This window comes from Miscanthus floridulus, chromosome 5 (genome assembly GCF_019320115.1).
Source record: "Miscanthus floridulus cultivar M001 chromosome 5, ASM1932011v1, whole genome shotgun sequence".
Lineage (NCBI taxonomy): Eukaryota > Viridiplantae > Streptophyta > Magnoliopsida > Poales > Poaceae > Miscanthus > Miscanthus floridulus.
Genome location: NC_089584.1, coordinates 92100727 through 92122425, shown reverse-complemented (window position 1 = coordinate 92122425; position 21699 = coordinate 92100727). Strand labels below are relative to the sequence as shown.

General features: G+C 52.9%; 1 pseudogene; it reads right to left on the bottom strand.

Annotated features, from left to right (window-relative positions):
* Window positions 1–1975: 1975 nt before the first annotated feature.
* Window positions 1976–20623, bottom strand: LOC136450232 (malate dehydrogenase, mitochondrial-like; annotated as a pseudogene).
* Between the last annotated feature and the right edge of the window lie 1076 nt (window positions 20624–21699).

Sequence of the window (21699 nt, the reverse complement as noted above, 5' to 3'; positions counted from 1 at the left end):
CGTTATTTAGTTTGTCGGCATGTACTTCTAGTATAATTGTGTTGTTTAATGTGTCATAGTATTGGACTTTTCATTATGTAGTTGTTTTTATTATTTGTGATCATAATATTCAATTTAATATTGCGTACATAGTGAAATGTGATCATGTGCTGCAAACAAAACCTAACGAAGTAGGGCATTATATAATTCAACACACAAACACATGAAATGGCATGTGAGAACACCGAACTAGGGTACAGAGGTCCTGAACTAAACCTAACATGACTTAGATAATTAAAGTGAACAACAAGCACAAGAAATGACATGTGAGAACATGTGCCAAACAAGGGTACATAGTTCCTTCGACTAAATCTAACATGTCTTAGGTAATTAAACTAAACAACAAACACATGGATATGCCATGTGAATAAGATAGGGTCGTCCTAGTATTGTGGCCATATCGTGTCAGCACGAAAATGTGTCGACACACGGTAAGCCGGAAGGATCTACTTAGGATGAGCCTAGAGATCCGCTTGGATTCAACGCAGGGTTAACCGATCCTGCAAATTCCTCCCGAGGCATGCCAGTCAATTTGATCTGCAATTGACAAGAAGAGAAAGTTTATCAGTAATTTAAGATGGAACATGCCGGTCTTTGTCCAGACAGTTCTAAGTGTGCCGCTTCGGAAGCAGCCAGACGGGAAAATCGACTAAATAGCCGATACGCATAGAAATCGACTGTTACGGACAGTAAAGCTTATGGATCACGATTGATTTCATGTTGATAAGTACAATGCCTGTAGATATAAATGAGATCATCAATTGGGTGGACATTACCAGTGTGAATCGTTGAGCCGATGAATCTAATCAAGAAAGGATATAACATGCAAACAAATCGACTGTCTAATACAAATGGACCTACAAACGCTCTGAATCTAATCAGTTACCATCAACAGTGAGGTAAGATCGGATTGATGGCAGCTATGATGATAATAACAAACTAAAATCGAAGAATACATAAAACCATCTATACTTCGACAGGCTTTTCGAAAGTCATGCTATACGTGAATGCTCGGGCGAATCGGATGAAATAGCCGATTCAGGTGAAAAGGGACTACAGCGTGTGAACAATCGACTATTTCACATGGACAAACCTATGAACTCATCAGACTTAACCTACTATCTTCAACAGTGGGGTTCGACCAGATCGATACAGCCGTGATAAAAGACAACAAATCAAACCCTTAAAGTATACAGATCTATTCACGCTTAACAGAATCATGGATGCACACTGTAGGCGTTAAAGCATAGGCCATCGGCTATTTAGCCGATGCAGGCATAGCAAACAGTTAATGTCACGCCTGATCGAGAACAAACCTACCAACTAATGTCCTCCAATCTATAGTGTCATCAGTGGGGATCGACCGGATCATTGCAGCCATAATAGCGAACTATAGACCAGATTCAACTAGCCAGCAAACCTCTTCAAGATCATACGTGCCTTAACTGCGTACTATGCACGATCAAGATCAAAATAGAACAGCCGATGAAACATAACCCGTCGCTCAAAGTAAGAAACATCGTGTTGTGACAAAGCGAACAACAGACTAAAATGATATAAGACCGATCTAGATCGATCTCGACCGGACAGATTGATGTTGCTGCAAACTAATATCAATAAGAACATCAGCAAGATCGATAACTTAATGAATCTACCCAAAGGACGTCACCCTTAGGTAGAACCGATAACTTGACCTTAATCTAATTCAAGCAGTAAAGATCGACCAGATCGATACAATCGTACTTGAATTAGACAAGAGTCGATAACTGACTTATACTAGAGTTCGCAATAGAGATCAAACTTAACCGATGCAACCATACAAACAGAAGCATAAACGACTAGTTCAGTTCAAAACTTGACATAAGCTATGTTGCCTGCTGGAATAAATCCGTCGTGCAAGTTATGTCTTTTTTTTTTCTTTGGCGACTCGTGCAAGTTATGTCCTGCCTGGCAATAAAAGCCACCAGGTTTTTTATTGTAATAGAGCTCAAATCCTTCCACTCCCTCACAAAAGGGGCAGAAAAGGGTAGAATGAAATCAGAACATCCCGTAACTACAAGTTTCAATTGGTGCTATAATCTGCAAAAAGGCCTTGTCTAGTTCTCATCTGCAAACTTGATACCCTTCTCAATTGAAGACTTGAGCTCGCTCTTGACGTTCTCCAACCCTTCTTTCTCAAAGTCCGACAGCTCGCCCAACCCAAGCACTTCCTCAACTCCATTCTTCCCAAGCCTCACCTGTAACATCAAAAGGCTCAATGTTTCGAATCTATGGCTCAAATTTAAGATTTCTACAGCACAAATATATCACAGTGACTACAAGGTAAAAGTCCCAGAAGTACACTGCCAAGTACCAACAAGGAAAATACTGTCTCTGGTTTGAATACTTGTTCACAACATGGCATAGTCTGTACTGTGTAGCGACTAACTTTGACCACTACATTTTACAAAGATTTACCATCTCACATGGCATTATAAAATCTAATAAATTTGTGATATTATGAAAGTATGCTTCAAGATAAATCTACACGTATGATTTTCAAGTCGTATTTTTTACCAGAGAAAGCATATAATGATCCAGAGACTTCCAAAAACTGTTGTTGCATGCACAATTTTGTACCTTGTAGCTATAACGCGAAAGCAATGTTTTCAAGTCGGCCGATTAATCGCGATTAATCACGATTAATCGTCCTAATCGGTCCCTGCTGACTGATTAGGGGTACCGTCGATGTCAAGGGCGTCGAGGGATAGGGTAGGCACACCCCGGCTACGTAGTTCGTAGCCGCGATCCGTGTTGGGGCGAGGTTTTACCCCTCAGCACCCATTTTGTTGAGAGAGGGAGAAGAAGAGATAATTGTTCTTACTTAATCCCAAATGACGGATTACAAGGACTCTTATAGGCCATAGCCTCAACAGACTCTAACAAATCACTCCTAAAATAGAGGCCCCTTGATTGGCTCTCCTTTAATCTAGCCACTTTCTAACCCGAGCCCTGCGCTGGTGCCTGCCGCGTCGCCCTGGGTACCCGAAACCCGAGTACCCGAAACCTGAGTACCCGACGGGTTTTACCCGATAAGGAGGCGGGTATGGAAGACATTTTGCACCCGCGGGTACGTTATTGGACGAATTCTTGTACCCATCGGGTATGCGGGTACGGGTGTGGGTGTATACTACCCATACCCGCATACCCGCGGGTAAAAAAACCCTGCATAAATAATATCCAACCTCTGCAATTTTAGCCCATATAAGCATATAACCCATATTTGGCCCATATAAGCATATGAGTATATATATTCCAGAACTCCCTCAAACCCTAATCCTCATCCTCACTCCACTCCACCAGCCCATATTTCTGTTTTGCTGCTCTATTGTTGATTTGTTTTGCTGGAAGCTATTATATTTTGGTGTGTGAACTCGGGTATATTGTCGGGTAAGAATTACCCGTCGGGTAAGAATTACCCGTCGGGTGCGGGTATGGAATGAATTTTCTACCCGCCTGCAGGTACGGGTAACTCGACGGGTAAGATTTTGATCTAGCGGGTGCGGGTACGGGTGGCCAGTACCCATCGGGTACGTACCTATTGCCATCTTGACTCGGGCCCTTCTATTCCTGGCGTATGTGCAGCCCCACATGACATCTCTCCCCCCGTCGAGGAGTAGCTCGTCCTCGACCTGGAAGGCCGGGTACTTGGCGGCGAAGGCCTCAACGTCTTCCCATGTAGCCGATGCAGCCGACTCGCCCTTCCACTAGACAAGGACCTAGCACACACCGCGCGCCAATCGTGCCCGCACGGCCCGCTCCGGCTCTGGAACCGACGCACCATGGTGGATGGGGGGCAGTGGTGGTGTAGCATCCGATGGTGGCCCGCGGAACTTCTTGAGGAGACCGATGTGGAACACATCGTGCAGCTGAGTGCGAGGCGGACGGGCCAGGCAGACAGCGACGTCGTTGATGAGTTCGGCGACGCAGTAGGGGCCGAAGTAGCGCGGCTTGAGCTTGCCGGTGACGGCCTAGGGAATGGACGAAGCTGCCCGCTGACGAAGACGAAGGAGGGCCCAATCGCCCACCTGATACGCGACATGACGGTGGAGCTTGTCATAGTGCTTCTTCTGGACCGCCTGCGCCTACTCCAGGCGATAGCGGATGTCCGCCAGGAACTCGTCACGCTCCTCCATGTTCCTGGCGACGGCGGCCACCCGTGTGTCCCCCGTCTCATAAGACCGGATGGTCGAAGGATTGCGCCCGTAGACGATGCGGAACGACGTGTCCCGTAGCGAGGACTGGTAGGCGGTGCTGTAGACGTACTCCGCCCATGGCAACCAGCGCAGCCACTGTCGAGGTCGATCACCGGTGAGGCAGCGCAGGTACATGACGATGACGCGGTTGGCAGCTTCTGACTGGCCGTCGGCATGGGAGGACTTACAGTTGTGCCCGGGTATTCCCGGGCATACCCAACATTTTTGGGAAAAATTTTAGTAGTTCTTAGAGGTATATACATGTACAATATAGTTAAGGTCTCAAAATTACGACTCTTCACTATTTTCTGCATGTAATTCACATCTAACTGAAAAGCAGCCCACATGCCACACCTAACCGGATGACCCAATGGCCCATCTGGCCTTCCCACTCCCTAATCTCCAATTCCCCACTCCCCAAACCCATCAGGAGGCTGCCGTAGGGGTAGGGTAGCCAGCAGCTTGGAACGTTCGAGTTCGACGGACGCGGAATCACGCCGCGCCGCCGCCAGGCCGCCCGCCCACGCGGCCGCTCGCGGCGTCGGCGCCCCCTGTCCCCCCCTACCGCCCCGCTCCCCCCGGCAGCTGCGGAGCCAGAGCTGCTCGCTCGGCACGACCCGAGCCGCAGGAGCCGGCGAGCCCGACTGCTCCAGTACCTCGATTTGATTTTTTTGTTCAGAGGTAATCAAAATTCAAATCCCTTTGGCCTTTGCTATGTTCAGAGGTAATCAAAATTCAAATGTCTTGGCTCTTGTGAACTTTTTATGTTGTTCATCCAAATATTTTCTTGCCATGGGCATACCCTACTCTAAAATCCTAGGTCCGCCACTGGCTGTCGGACTGAGGGTGGAACGCCGAGGTCATGTGGAGCTTGGCGCCCATCAGGCGCATGAGCTCTCGCCAGAACATTGAGGTAAAGACTGGATCGCGGTCGGACACCATGGACTGGGGGACGCCGTGAAGCCACACTATGTCGGTGAAGAAGGCTTGCGCGACGGACTCAACAGAGTACAGGTGCGCTAGGGGAATGAAGTGGCAGTACTTGCTGAACTTGTCCACCACTGTCAAGATGACGAACTTGCCACAGACGCGCGGCAATGCCTCCACGAAGTCGAGCGCGATGTCCGTCCAGACACCCTGGGGTACGGGCAGGGGAAGTAGAAGTCCTACCGGGTGGAGGTGCTCCGATTTGTACCTCTGACATGTCACGCACGAGTGCACAAGGTCCTGCACCAGCTGTCGCATGTTAGGAAAATGAAAGTCGCGTCGGAGGTGATGTAGTGTGCGCTGGACCCCTTCATGCCCGTCCTCGTGCACGGCCACCATGATCTCCTGGACAAGCGGGGACGCCGGGGGGATGTAGAGGCGGCTGCCGAACTGGACCATGCCATCGACGAGCGTCCATGGTGCGTCGTGGGAGCCCGCACGGAGCTCGTCCCGTATGGCGACAAGGGCAGGGTCGGTGTCCTGCGCTTGACGGAGGCGCGTGACGAAGTCGAAATGCGGGGCGAAGATGGTGAAAATGACCCACTCGTCTGTGTCGCGGCGAGACAAGGCGTCTGTCACCACGTTCGTCGTGCCCGGCTTGTACTTGATGGAGAAGTAGAAGCCCAACAATTTCCCCACCCAGTGGTGCTGGGGAATCGTGGAGAGACGCTGATCCAATAGGTACTTGAGGCTGTAATGATCCGTCTTGACAAGGAATCGGTGGCCCTTCAGGTACGGTCTCTAGTGTTGTATGGCGTGGATGAGGCCGATGAGCTCCCGCTCATAGGCGGCGAGGGAGCGATGGCGTGGCGCGACGGGGCGGCTGAAGAACGCAATCTGGTGTGCGTCCTGGATGAGCACTGCGCCGAACCCGTGCGAAGAAGCGTCGCACTCCACGACGAAGTCCTTGGCGAAGTCCGGCATCACCAGGATCGGGGCCAAGGTGACCGCCGCCTTGAGCGCGTCGAAGGCCGTGGCTGCTGCGTCGGTCCAGGAGAACCCTTCCTTCTTGAGGGCTGTCAGCGGCGCGACGACGGAGCCGAAGTTGTGGACGAATTTACGGTAGTACCCGGCCAAGCCGAGGAACTCACGCACCGCCCGTGCCGAACGTGGCATCGGCCAGTCATGGATGGCCTGCACCTTGGCCGGATCCATGGCGACGCCCGCCTCGAAGATGACGTGGCCGAGGTACGAAACGGAGGCGACGCCGAAGGCGCACTTCGCTCGCTTGACGAAGAGATGGTGCTAGCGCAGCATGGAGAGGACGGTGCGGAGGTAGCGAAGGTGGTCGGCCCATGTCTTGCTGTATATCAAAATGTCGTCAAAGAAGACAAGGACAAACCGGCGGAGGAAGGGTCGCAAGACGTCGTTCATGAGCGCCTGGAATGTCGCTGGGGCGTTGCACAGCCCGAACAACATCACCAAGAACTCGTAGAGGCCCTCATGTGTGCGGAACACCGTCTTGTGGACATCACCCGGCCACATGCGAACTTGGTGGTACCCAGAGCGAAGGTCCAGCTTGGAGAAGAATCGGGCGCCGTGGAGTTCGTCGAGCAGTTCGTCCACTACGGGAATGGGGAACGCGTCCTTGACGGTGAGGGCGTTCAGGGCGCGGTAGTCGACGCAGAAGCGCCAGGATCCCTTCGCCTTCCTGACGAGGAGGACCGGCGAAGAAAACGCTGACGCGCTGTTGCGGATGATGCCCTACTCCAACATGGCGGCGCATTGCCGCTCCAACTTGTCCTTGTGGGACGCAGGGTACCGGTACGGCCGGACCGCCACCGGCTGCGCGCCTGGCTAGAGGACGATGCTGTGGTCACGGGCGCGCGGAGGCGGGAGCCCCTGGGGCTCAGCGAAGACGTCCCCGAAGGATGCCAGCAGTTCGTCCAGGAGGGACTCGCTGGCTGTCATGGTGCGAACGCCGGGCGCGCTGGTTGTCGCCACGCCCGTCCAACACACGGTGCACCCCTGACGCTGGAAGGACATCTTCCGCGCGCTGAAGTCCCAGAGCACCGGCCCCAAGGTCGCCAGCCACTGCATGCTGAGGACCAGGTCATACCTGGCGAGTGGCATCACGAAGAGATCAACGCGGAACGTGTCGTTGTCGATGGTGAGCGGTGCCTGCCGAATGACGCCAGGGCAGGAGACGCGCTCGCCATTTGCCACTGTCGCCGTGAGGCGTGGGCGACGCTGCAGAGGCAGCCCAGTACGGAGGGCCGCGTCCTCGGCGATGAAGTTGTGCGTGGATCCCGAGTCGAGGAGCGCGGTGAAGACGGCGGCGCCCACGGCCACCTAGACCTGCATGGTGTCGCTGAAGGACACCCCAGCGATCGCGTTGAGGGAGAAGTGCGGGGCCTCCTCCCCGGCAACGTCCTCATCAGCAGCGGCCCCGTCGTCGGTGTCGTCCTCGATGACGCTGTCGAGGAGGAACAGCCGCTTGCAGACCCGATTGTGGCCGCGACCAAACTTTTCATCGCAGTTGTAGTAGAGACCGAGGCGACGACGCTCCTCCTGTTCCGCCTGAGTCAGCCGACGAACCGGCCGGCCCTCCACGGTGATCGTGGCCGGCGCGGCCTTGTCCGCCTTGTCCGCTGGGGGTGCCGCGGGTGCGACGTAGTTGTTCTGCAACTCGATCTTGCGGGCGAGGCTCATGGCCGCCACCAGCGACTAGGGATTGTGGATCTCCACATCATGGCTGAGTGGTGGAAGGAGGCCGATGGTGAACAGCTGGACGCGCTGTGCCTCGTCCAGGCGGCCCGTGCGAGGTAGCAGTGCCTGGAACCGGTCCTAGTACTCCTCCATAGTACCGGGTCGGTGGCAAGCCGCCAACTCGCCGAGGGGGTTGGATCGGAGGGGAGGCCCAAAGCGCAGGTGGAGGAGCTCCTTGAAATGGCGCCAGGAAAGAGTACCCTCGTCCTACTGGACTTGATAGTACCATAGCTGGGCGCCGTCCTCGAGGTTGTACGACACCATCCAGACTTTCTCCTCCTCCATGATTCGCTGTTGATGAAAATAAGATTCATAGCGATTGATAAAGATCAGGGGATCCGACTTGCCATCGTAGCGCGGGAAGTCGAGCTTTTGGAAACGCGGCGACCGATCTTGGTGGTGCTCCCCCGACCCGGAGTGTGCGGAGGTTGATGATCCGCCCGGCGGCGGGCGCACGGAGTCCAGGCGCTGGATGGCCTGGGCGTTGGCCTCCACGGACGTCTGGAGGGTCCTGATGGACGCGACCAGGGAGTCCAAAGTCGCCTGCAAGGCAGCGTTGGCGGCGTTGTTGACGGTGTTGTCGCCTAGACCGTGATACCAGGTTGTCAAGGGCGTCGAGGGATAGGGTAGGCGCACCCCGGCTACGTAGTTTGTAGCCGCGATCCGTGTTGGGGCGAGGTTTTACCCCTCAGCGCCCATTTTGTTGAGAGAGGGAGAAGAAGAGATAATTGTTCTTAATCCCAAATGATGGATTACAAGGACTCTTATAGGCCATAGCCTCAACAGACTCTAACAAATCACTCCTAAATCAGAGGCCCCTTGATTGGCTCTCCTTTAATCTAGCCACTTTCTAACCCGAGCCCTGCGCTGGTGCCTGCCGCGGCGCCCGCGTCGCCCTGGCGCGCTGCTGCACGCCGCGCATCTCGGGCCCTTCTATTCCTAGCGTATGTGCGGCCCCACATGACAGTCGACTTGTACAAGTCGTCCGATTAATCGCGATTAATCGTGATTAATCATCCTAGTCGGTCCCATGGCGACTAGGTTCGACTGGACGACTTGAAAACATTGCACGAAAGGAAAATTGATGCCATACTACAATATGGTGAAGACTTGGTACAAATCAGAAGTGGTACTTGCAATGGTGTCATAGCACATTAGCACCAGACACCAAACGTACATTCCATGCAAATGCATCCAGTGTGTGAAAACATATCCAAGGCCACTATGGCCACAAATATCACTCCATGTACCAAAAGGTCAAAAGGTTTAACCACACGATCAATCAAAAATAAAACAGGGAATAAGATATTCCATTTCACAAAAAGATAAAATAAAAAGGACACCTGCATTGGATTTTTGCCTCAAAAATGTACCTTTCCTCAGCTAGGAAAGATGCATAGCTAGATCAAATTCATCCTTAAATGTTTGCTTTTTAGTAAACAAACAAAAAAGTAGGATTCAACCATGCAACTGGACAAACCAAGAAAAACCATCAACACACAAAAGAAAAAGGAAAAGGTGAACTAGGATAACTATCTGCCATTAAGGAAAACAGTGGCACAATGCAGTACATAATTGTATTAGATGATACGGTGTATCATAAATGCAACCATAAAGAAGTAAATATGCATGTACCTTGGATGCAAAGAATGGAAGCTCTGTTACAGTTGATTGAACAAAAGAGCACTCAACGATATCCGGAACTCCATTGAGACCCTTCAAGCATGCATCTGCAAAAACAGCACTAGCGTACCTGCAACGGTAAGAAAATATTGATTAGTAAAACAGATAAAGGCAAAAAAAACAAAACTATTTAGCAAGACAGTAGTAAGAAATGTGCAGACTGCATAGTTTTTTTCCCATCATTTTCTCACTTACGCCATGGACAATGTCAAGGGCGTCAAACCCCCGACAGGCAGGGCCTCGGCTACGGAGCTCGTAGCCGTCGGCCGTCTTCTCCGGTGAGGTTATACCCCTCTACCGCAGGCTTAGGGTTTAGGAAAGGAAGAGGTAGGAGATAATAATCTTGCTTAATTCCTCAAGGTGCCGAGTACAATCTTAAATAGCCGTGCGGCTGCAACTCAAAAGGAAACCAACCTCCTAGACATAAGGAAATAACTAAACTTAAGGAAATTGACTTGATCTATTTCTAATCTTGGCCACGCTGTTGCTGCGGCCCCTCTGCATGCGCGGCCTGAGCCTGGCTTGCGGCGCGCTCAGCGGCCCGACGCACATCGCGTGCGCGCCTCCGCCTGGTGTACGGGATGCCGCACATGACATCTCTCCCCCCCTCGACGACCGGCTCGTCCTCGAGCCGGAAAGCAGGGTACTTGGTGATGAAGTCGGCCTTGTCTTCCCATGTAGCAGAGGATGCCGGTTCACCCTTCCAGCGCACGAGCACTTGCTGAACTCCACGAGCCAGACGGCCCCGAACGACCTTCTCTGGTTCTGGGACGACAGCGCCATGATGAACCGGCGGTAGAGGAGGTGGAGTATCTGGTGCTGGTCCAATCCACTTCTTCAGAAGGCTCACGTGGAAGACATCGTGGATCTTGGCGCGTGGAGGCAACTCAAGGCGGACAGCAACCTCGTTGATGAGTTCCCGGACGCGGTACGGCCCAAAATACTTGGGCTGGAGCTTCCCTTTGACAGCGACGGCCAGGGACGCCACTGGGCGTTGACGAAGACGGAGAAGAACCCAGTCCCCCACGGCATACGCCACCGGCCGGTGTGACTTGTCGTAGACGCGCTTCTGGGTGGCCTGGGCTTGCTCCAGGCGATATTTGACGTCCTCCAGGAAAGCGGCGCGTTCAGCCATGGTCTTGGCGACCGCTGCCACGCGTGTGTCGCCTGGCTCATACGACCTGATGGTGGGGGGGGTCGCGGCCGTAGACCACCCGGAACGGCGTCTCCCGCAGTGACGACTGGTAGGCAGTATTGTAGGTGAACTCCGCCCATGGCAGCCACCGGAGCCAGTCGCGCGGGCGGTCGCCGGTGAAGCAACGGAGGTACATGGCGATGACTCGATTGGCCGCCTCTGTCTGTCCGTCAGATTGCGGGTGGAAGGCCGTTGTCATGTGTAGCTTCGCGCCCATGAGACGCATGAGCTCCCGCCAGAATGTGGAAGTGAAGACGGGGTCCCTATCCGAGACCATGGACTGCGGCATGCCATGGAGCCGCACGATGTCTTTGAAGAACGCCTCGGCGACAGACTCTGCAGTGTAGGGGTGAGCCAAGGGGAGAAAATGACAATATTTACTGAATCGGTCCACCACCGTCAAGATGACGGACTTCCCGCGCACACGCGGAAGAGCCTCCATGAAGTCGAGGCCGACGTCCGACCAGACCCCGGTTGGAACCGGCAGGGGCAGCAGCAGGCCGGCCGGCTGGAGGTGCTCGGTCTTGAAACGCTGGCAGGTAGCGCAGGCGCGCACGAAGTCCCGGACGTGCCGGCGCATCTCGGGGAAGTGGAAGTCACGCCGGAGGCGGTGGAGCGTGCGCTGGACTCCTTCGTGGCCATCATCATGCACGGCAGCAAGGAGCTCCAGTAGCAGCGTTGAAGATGGCGGGATGTAGAGCCGGCCATCAAACATGACCATGCCGCCATCGACCACGGACCACGGCGCGCCACGGTGGCCTGCTGCTATCTCTTCTCGGAGGGCCACCACGGCTGGATCCTCCGCTTGAACATGGCGAAGGCGGTCCACGAAGTCGAACCGAGGGGCCGATAGTGCCAGGATGGCCCCATCGTCCGTGTCGCGGCGGGACAAGGCGTCCGCCACGGTGTTAGCTGCGCCCGGCTTGTATTCCACCACAAAGTCGAAGCCAAGGAGTTTCCCCACCCAATGGTGCTGGGGAATTGTCGCGAGGCGTTGATCCAGCAGGTACTTCAAGCTGTAGTGGTCGGTCTTCACGACGAAGGAACGTCCCCACAGGTACGGACGCCAATGACGGACGGCGTGGACGAGGCCGATCAGCTCCCGCTCATAGGCAGCGAGAGAGCGGTGGCGTGGCGCGACCGGCCGGCTGAAGAAGGCGATCGGATGGCCGTCCTGGATGAGCACCGCGCCAAACCCATGTGAGGACGCGTCGCACTCGACGGTGAATGGCTTGGTGAAGTCCGGCATGGCGAGGACGGGCGCCGTCGTGATGGCGGCCTTGAGTGCCGCGAACGCCGCCGCCGCGTCGTTGTTCCAGGAGAACCCCTCCTTCTTGAGGAGTGCCGTCAGCGGTGCGGCGACGGTGCCGTAGTTGTGCACAAACTTGCGGTAGTAGCCCGCAAGGCCCAGGAACCCGCGGATCGCCCGAGCCGAGCGGGGTGCTGGCCAGTCGACGATGGCTTGCACCTTGGCCGGATCCATGGCGACGCCGGCCGCGGAGATGACGTGCCCGAGGTAGGCCACAGAAACCTCCCCAAAGGCGCACTTGCTGCGCTTGACGAAGAGGTGGTGCCGGCGGAGCTCCGAGAGCACTATGCGCAGATGACGAAGGTGGTCGGCCCACGAGCTGCTGTAGATAAGAATGTCGTCAAAAAATACCAACACAAAACGCCGAAGGTAGGGCCGGAGTACGTCGTTCATGAGGGCCTGAAAGGTCGCCGGCGCGTTGCACAATCCGAAGGGCATGACCAGGAATTCGTAGAGGCCATCATGCGTACGGAACGCCGTCTTGTGGACGTCGGCGGGCCGCATGCGGACCTGATGGTAGCCCGACCGGAGGTCGAGTTTGGTGAAGAAGCGGGCGCCATGGAGTTCATCAAGCAACTCGTCGACGACGGGAATCGGGAAGGCGTCCTTGACGGTGAGCGCATTCAGCGCCCTGTAGTCGATGCAGAAGCGCCATGAGCCATCCGCCTTCTTGACGAGGAGGACCGGGGAGGAGAAGGCGGAGTCGCTGCGACGAACGATCCCCTGTTCCATCATGGCGGCGCACTGGCGTTCCAGCTCGTCCTTGTGCGCCGCGGGGTACCGGTAGGGCCGGACCGCGACTGGGGAGGCGCCCGGCTTGAGGACGATGCCGTGGTCGCGGCTGCGTGGGGGCGGAAGGCCGCGCGGCTCGGCGAAGACGTCGGCGAACCCGGCAAGCAGCTCGTCGAGGAGTGGCGCGCTGGACGTTGCGGCACAGGTCTCCAGGGTGCTCGAGGCAGCCACCCCGGGCCAGCGGACCATGCTGCCCTGGCGCTGGAAGGAGACCGAGCCATCGACGAAGTCCCACACCAGGCGGCCGAGCGTGGCCATCCACTGCAGCCCCAGCACCAAATCGTGTCCTGCAAGGGGCATAACAAAGAGGTCGACGGCGAAAGCGATGTCGTGGATCACAAGGGGGGCGTGCCTGATGACTCCTGGGCACGGCACCTTCTCGCCATTGGCCACCATGGCCGTGAGGCGTGGTCTAGCTTGGATGGATAGACCGGACCGCGCCGCTGCCGTCTCGGCGATGAAGTTGTGGGTGGAACCGGTGTCAAGGAGGGCGATGAGCGGGGTCGAGCCCACCATGACGCGGACCTGCATGGTCCTACCCACGGGCACGCCAGCCACTGCGTGCAGGGAGAAGATTCGGCGCCTCCTGCGCCACGGCGTCCGCCGCGGTGTCGGCGCCCGCGTCCTGAGCGTCGTCGATCTCTACGCCGTCGAGGAAGAACAAACGTCGGCAGAATCTGTTGTGGCCGCGGGAGTACTTTTCATTGCAGTTGAAGCACAACCCTTGGCGGCGTCGCTCGGCCATCTCCTCCGGGGTGAGGCGGCGCTGGTTGCCCTCGGTACGGCCCTGCTGGGCAGCCGCCGGTGGCGCCGGGAGTGCCAAGAGGGGCGGTGGGAGCGGCATGTTGGCCCGGGCCGCGGGGGGCGGTGGACCGCGCGGGGGCGCCCTCGGTGGAAGAGGCGCTGGACGCCCCAGCTCCATCAACTCGACCTGTCGGGCCAGGCTTATGGCGGCGGCGAGGGAGTCCGGGTTGTGGATGCGGACGGCGTTGCTGAGCGGCGGCATGAGCCCTCCGGTGAAGAGCTGGACCCGCTGCGCCTCGTCGAGCCGGCCGGCGCGAGGTAGGAGGGCCTGGAACCGGTTGGCATACTCCTCCACGGGCCCCGTGCGGCGGCACTCCGCGAGCTCGAACAGCGGAGCGGAGCGAAGGGGAGGACCGAAGCGCAAATTCAAGAGATCCTTGAAATTACCCCACGTTGGCGTGCCGTCATCGTCCTGCAGCTGGATGAACCATAACTGTGCGGCGTCGTCCAGATGATAGGACGCCATGCGCACGCGCTCTTCCGCCATGGTTCGGTGTTGGCGAAAGTAGGCCTCGCACTTGTTGAGGAACAACATCGGGTCGGACGTGCCGTCGAAGTGGGGAAAATCCCACTTCTTGTGCTTCGGGTGGAAGTCCAGCTCGCGCGGCCCTTCGGAATGGCGGCCCTCGCTGCTCTCGGCCGTCGAGGCCTTCATGGAGGCCATGTCGGCCTTCAGGGTCGTGATCTCGGCAGACATGTTCTTCAGCTCCTTGAAGAGATCGGCGATGGTAGGCTCGGCCATGGTGGCGGTGGGTTGCGGGGTGGGCGCGGCAGCAGTAGATGGCGGCGGCTGTTGGTGGTGGTGGGCTGGTGCGGCTGGAAGAGATGGATCGGGATGGGCGTGAGAGGATCGGCTGACGTGTGATACCAGGTTGTCAAGGGCGTCAAACCCCCGACAGGCAGGGCCTCAGGCTACGGAGCTCGTAGCCGTCGGCCGTCTTCTCCGGTGAGGTTATACCCCTCTACCGCAGGCTTAGGGTTTAGGAAAGGAAGAGGTAGGAGATAATAATCTTGCTTAATTCCTCAAGGTGCCGAGTACAATCTTAAATAGCCGTGCGGCTGCAACTCAAAAGGAAACCAACCTCCTAGACATAAGGAAATAACTAAACTTAAGGAAATTGACTTGATCTATTTCTAATCTTGGCCACGCTGTTGCTGCGGCCCCTCTGCATGCGCGGCCTGAGCCTGGCTTGCGGCGCGCTCAGCGGCCCGACGCACATCGCGTGCGCGCCTCCGCCTGGTGTACGGGATGCCGCACATGACAGACAAGGTTGCAGAGCCCTTCCCAGCCTTTGCCTCAACAACTTCAGTCCCACCATCCTGTGTCCTCTTGGTGAGAGCCTTGATGTCTTCATCAGATAATGAGTTGGTTGCAGGGGTGGCCTATTTCAAATGAAAACCTCCTCGAATCAGGTTCTTAAAGTTGCAAGTTGAAAAATAAAAGCGCACTGTTTAGCCATGGCATCAATATCATGATTCACAATGGGCAAAAGAAAGTTAGCCAGAGGTAAGCTGTATTCGTATTCCTATTCATACTAAAGCAAGGTATGACGGCTTCTGTCAACAAATATTATCAACTAAAAGCAAGAATATATACTCCATAGTTAAGTGTTATTTGATGCTCCTGAATCCGGACAGCCAGATATAGCTAACAGCGAATTTGGCTGTCCAACGTCAAGTAATTCCAGCAAGAGATAGTAATACATTTGTATTTGATGTATAATAAACCTAGGTGTTACTCTCAATAAGGTAAATGAACATATTTTTTCTATCTTGGCATGATAGGCATACAAAATATAATAAAATGTTATCGAATAATGGATGGAAAAAAAAAGAACATGCTACTCATTTCAGATCTCATCTATAATTTCTAACTGAGGATTAATAATATGCAAGGCATGAAAACATTGATTTTAAGAAAAAGTATCAAAGCAAATTACCTGTGAGAACAATGGCAGGATGGTGATACCCGCGTGACCGCCAACAACAGGGACATTCACATCGGTGTGGGGAAACAGAGGAATATATAGAGAGAGAAAATTGTTAAAACCATACTTCTTTATTTCCACAATTTTGAAGTAAACCTTCAATTATTACCGGTTACTGGTAAATTTGCCTTCCCAGCATAGGAAGTCTTAGCACGAACAACATCAAGGGTGGTCACGCCAAACAACTTCTTCTCGTCATATGTCCCAGCCTTCTTGAAAACCTCAGCAGCAATTGGTACAGTTGAATTCACAGGGTTGCTGATCATGTTGACAAGGGCCTACAACAACAACAACAACAAAGCCTTTAAGTCCCAAACAAGTTGGGGTAGGCTAGAGTTGAAACTCAACAGAAACAATCAAGGTTCAGGCACGTGAATAGCTGTCTTCCAAGCACTCCTATCTAAGGCTAAGTCTTTGGGTATATTCCATCCTTTCAAGTCTCCTTTTATTGCCTCTACCCAAGTCAACTTCGGTCTTCCTCTGCCTCTCTTCACGTTACTATCCTGACTTAGGATTCCACTACGCACCGGTGCATCTGGAGGTCTCCGTTGCACATGTCCAAACCATCTCAACCGGTGTTGGACAAGCTTTTCTTCAATTGGCGCTACCCCTAATCTCTCACGTATATCATCGTTCCAAACTCGATCCCTTCTTGTATGCCCGCAAATCCAACGCAACATACGCATTTCCGCGACACTTAGCTGTTGAATATGTCGTCTTTTCGTAGGCCAACATTCTGCACCATACAACATAGCAGGTCTAATCGCCGTCCTATAAAACTTGCCTTTTAGCTTCTGTGGTACCCTTTTGTCACATAGGACACCAGACGCTTGCCGCCACTTCATCCACCCTGCTTTGATTCTATGGCTAACATCTTCATCAATATCCCCGTCCCTCTGTAGCATTGATCCTAAATATCGAAAGGTATCCATCCTAGGCACTACTTGACCTTCCAAACTAACATCTTCCTCCTCCCGAGTAGTAGTGCCGAAGTCACATCTCATATACTCAGTTTTAGTTCTACTAAGTCTAAAACCTTTGGACTCCAAAGTCTCCCGCCATAACTCCAGTTTCTGATTCACTCCTGTCCGGCTTTCATCAACTAGCACTACATCGTCCGCTGAAAAGCATACACCAAGGGATGTCCCCTTGTATGTCCCTTGTGACCTCATCCATCACTAAAGCAAACAAATAAGGGCTCAAAGCTGACCCTTGATGTAGTCCTATCCTAATCGGAAAGTCATCTGTGTCTCCATCACTTGTTCGAACTCTAGTCACAACATTGTTGTACATGTCCTTAATGAGCCCGACGTACTTCGTTGGGACTTTATGTTTGTCCAAAGCCCACCACATAACATTCCTTGGTATTTTATCATAAGCCTTCTCCAAGTCAATAAAAACCATGTGTAGGTCCTTCTTCTTCTCTCCTATACCGCTCCATAACTTGTCTTATTAAGAAAATTGCCTCCATGGTTGACCTTCCGGGCATGAAACCAAATTGGTTCATAGAGACCCGCGTTATTGCTCTCAAGCGATGCTCGATAACTCTCTCCCATAGCTTCATAGTATGGCTCATCAACTTAATTCCCCGGTAATTTGTACAACTTTGAATATCTCCTTTATTCTTGTAGATCGGTACCAATATACTTCTCCTCCACTCATCAGGCATCTTGTTCGATCGAAAAATATGGTTGAACAACTTGGTCAACCATACTACAGCTATGTCCCCGAGGCATCTCCACACCTCGATTGGGATACCATCCGGTCCCATCGCCTTACCTCCTTTCATCCTTTTCAACGCCTCTCTTACCTCAGATTCTTGGATTCTCCGCACAAAGCGCCTATTGGTGTCATCAAAAGAGTCATCCAACTGAAAAGGTTGCGTCCATATTCTCACCATTGAACAATTTGTCAAAATACTCTTGCCATCGATGTCGGATCTCATCCTCCTTTACCAAGAGATGCTCCCTTTCATCCTTAATGCACTTAACTTGGTTGAAGTCCCGTGTCTTTCTCTCACGAACCCTAGCCATCCTATAAATGTCCTTCTCTCCTTCCTTCGTACTCAAATGTTGGTAAAGATCCTCGTATGCTCTACCCTTTGCCACTACTTACAGCTCGCTTTGCAGTCTTCTTTGCCACCTTGTACTTCTCTATGTTGTCCACACTCCTGTCATGGTACAAGCGTCTATAGCATTCTTTCTTCTCCTTAATAGCCCTTTGGACTTCCTCGTTCCACCACCAAGTATCTTTAGCCTCGCGTCCCCTTCCTTTGGTTACTCCACACACCTCTGAGGCTACCTTCCGAATGTTGGTTGCCATCTTGTCCCACATATTGTTTATGTCGTCTTCTTCCTTCCAAGAGCCCTCTTTGATAACCATTTCCCTAAATACCTCTGACGTCTCCCCTTTCAGTTTCCACCACTTTGTTCTTTCAATCTTAGCTTGTTTATCCCTATGGGCACGCACCTGAAAACGAAAATCTGCCACCAAAAGCTTATGTTGAGAAACAACACACTCCCCTGGTATCACCTTGCAATCCAAGCATGCTCGTTTGTCCTTTCTTCTTGCGAGGACAAAGTCAATCTGACTACAGTGTTGTCCGCTACTGAAGGTCACTAGATGAGATTCTCTCTTTCTAAAGAAAGTTTTGGCTATCATCAGGTCAAAAGCTACCGCGAAGTCCAGAACTTCCTCCCCCTCCTGATTCCTACTACCATACCCAAAACCTCCATGAACTGCCTCGAAACCTGCGCTTGTAGTACCTACATACCCATTAAGATCTCCTCCTATAAAAAGCTTCTCACTACTAGGTATAGCTCTAACCAGGCCATCTAAGTCTTCCCAGAACTGTCTCTTAGCACTCTCGTCGAGGCCTACTTGGGGGGCATACGCACTAATTACGTTCAAGACCATATCACCAACGACAAGCTTGACTAAGATAATCCTATCTCCTTGCCTTCTCACTCCCACCACACCATTCTTGAAGCTCTTATCAATCAAAACTCCTACTCCATTTCTATTCGCGACTGTCCCTGTGTACCAAAGCTTGAAACCTAGTATTGTCCACCTCCTTCGCCTTCTGACCCTTCCATTTAGTCTCTTGAACGCATAATATATTTACACGCCTCCTAGTCGCGGTATCAACTAATTCTCTTAACTTACCTGTAAGTGACCCTACATTCCAACTACCTAAACGGATCCTAGTTGGTTCGACTAGCTTCCTTACCCTTCGCACCCGTCGACTCTGATGCGAAGACCCTTGCTCATTTTTCACTACACCCGGGCGCCGATGTAGCGCGCCACTAAGGAAGCGACGACCCGATCCTTGGTTACTTGACACCATGCCCAGATCACGACACGGCGCGTCACGGGGGTGACGACCCGGCCCTTGCCCATTTAACACCATACCCGGGTTCCGATATGGCGCGTCGCTAAGAGGGTTACGCCCCAACGATTTTCTTTCGGGTTTCATCTCCATTTAAGTGGCTAAGTTTTTACATTGGCTCGCCACGCCTAACACAACCCTCCTCCTTTACCAGGACTTGGGACCTGCTATGCTGGGACACCAAAGACGCCCCACAATAGGCGGAGTTGAAAAAACAGACACCATAAGATGTGTGACAGCGTGAGAGTCAAAATTGTACTGAAACATGGCAGAGGATGTCAACATATCATTCAGCATAATTGTAAATGGGTAATACTATATTTTCTTTTAGAAACTGTGTAATACTATATTATAGAGATGATTCTGGAGGCACAAAATATTCAATGATTTAAAATAGATATTGGAAACTACATGGTTGAAGGGCAGGCCTGGTGCAAGCGGTATAGTCTTACCGCCTGTGACTGGAAGGTCCCGGGTTCGAGTCGCGGTTTCCTCGTATTGCACAGGCGAGGGTAAGGCTTGCCACTAACACCCTTCCCCAGACCCCGCACAGAGCGGGAGCTCTCTGCACTAGGCACGTCCTTTTTTTTTATTGGAAACTACATGGTTCCACCACATGGTACAACAAATGCTGAGACAAATAGATGAGTACATAAATGAAAATTTTGAACAACCTTCACAAAAATGTTCCATAGCACAATAAAATACTAAAATTTTTTAGATAAAATGGCAATTTTAATGGATAATAGCATAACCAAACCAATGGTAACACTCTACCTCAGACTAATATATGCTAGAGTGGAATAAGGAAAGTGTCCTCTCAAGATCCCGTAACGAATTTTGATAAACTTTTCCATTTGTACAGCTGAATGTAATGCCCAAATCTCGAACAATCAGTAGAGGTATCTGCAGTGAGACTGCACCAGCGGGATCCAGAGCAATTAATCAAGCGAGACACAGAACTACCGTAAGGACCTTACATTGGGGCAGTACTTGGTGATGGCGGCGCTGAGGTTCTTAACGATGCCAGCGTTGATATTGAAGAGGTCGTCCCTGGTCATGCCGGGCTTCCTCGGCACGCCAGCCGGGATGATTACCACGTCAGAGCCCTCTAGCGCTTCCCCAAGCTGTTCCTCTCCCATGAAGCCCTTCACCTGCGCAAACCCCAAAGCACAAGCTCTGTCAGTACTACACAGACCCTGCTGAATCGGGTAGCAGAGCGCGTGACGAGGAGGGCAACTGTACCAGGGCGGGGGAGTTGATGTGGGAGACGTCGGCCGCGACACCTGGGGTGCCGGCAATATCGTAGAGCGAGAGCGACGAGACGAGTGGGTTGAGCTTCATGAGCAGCGACAGCGGCTGCCCGATGCCCCCCGCCGCGCCGAGGATGGCCACCTTCCTCTCAGGCTACCCGGATGCGGAGGAGTAGCTCCGGCGGCGGAGGAGCTGGGACGTGGTTCTCATCAGCGACGGCCTCATTGTGGAGTTGGGGCTTGGGTTCTGGGGCGGGGCTTGAGATCAGGGATCGGAGGACGAAGGCGAAAGGGGGAGTTGCTCGGTGTGGGATGGGATGGCCCGAATCGAAGGGGATTTGGGGCCAGCTTGGGTTTCAAAACTTCTTTTTGTTTATTAGCAAAAATTGCTTGTGCCTAGGACGAAGAAACGGAGGAATGCGTCGGCAGCCAACGCACTGGCGCCGCGTGTTATGTTTGTAAATCCGATGCCCATAGCTTTGCCACCGTTTGGCTAGCTCCCACGGTGGTTGCGACATCCGACGAGTCCACGTACCATCGGTGCGATTTGTGTGTCCCCATGAAAACGTTGCTCAGATCGTTCGTCCCTCCATAAATGGGATCGTCCACTCCTAAGTCCGCGTTCGTTTCAAGGGGAATGAAATATTCCAGGTCGGATTCATTATGTAATTTAAATAAGCTTTAGGTTCTGGCCCGGATTCGGTTGAACCGAACGAGCCCTGAGTGATATTCGTCGTGCTCTCTATGTTGCCGCATGAAAAAGAACTCCATCGACCGGTCCCGTCCTCTCGGAGATGACCAGGAACAGTGGCGGAGCTCATCAGTTGCCACGCCTAGGGCCACTGCCTCTCCTCCCTCTTTGTTGGGCCGGGAGTTGACAAGATTTGGCCCAAAACAACATATAGTATAAGGGGGATTTTGGGCCACGCCTAGGGCCATGGCCCTAGTGGCCCTAGGCCCAAATCCGCCACTGACCAGGAAGAAGTAGTACCTATTCGCGTCCACTGACATGTTATACCCATCTAGCTTTCTCTTTGCTCCTACACGGCGGCGTGGGTGAACGAAGAGTATGTGTGGGCGCACGGCGCTTCGCATGGAGTTCCCTCACTAAGATCTGGAGCCTCGAGGTACAACGTGTCATTGGCATCCTTTTCATCAGAAATCGGCTCCGTTCGGCTTACCCCATATTCGATTTGTTCGGCTTTTTTTTAGTCAGAATAGTATTTTTTTTCTCACATAATTCAATCTGAACAATATTTTTCAGTCAATTTCAGTTAAAATTCTATGGACCGAATGGGGCTATTGTTGCGAGTTGGT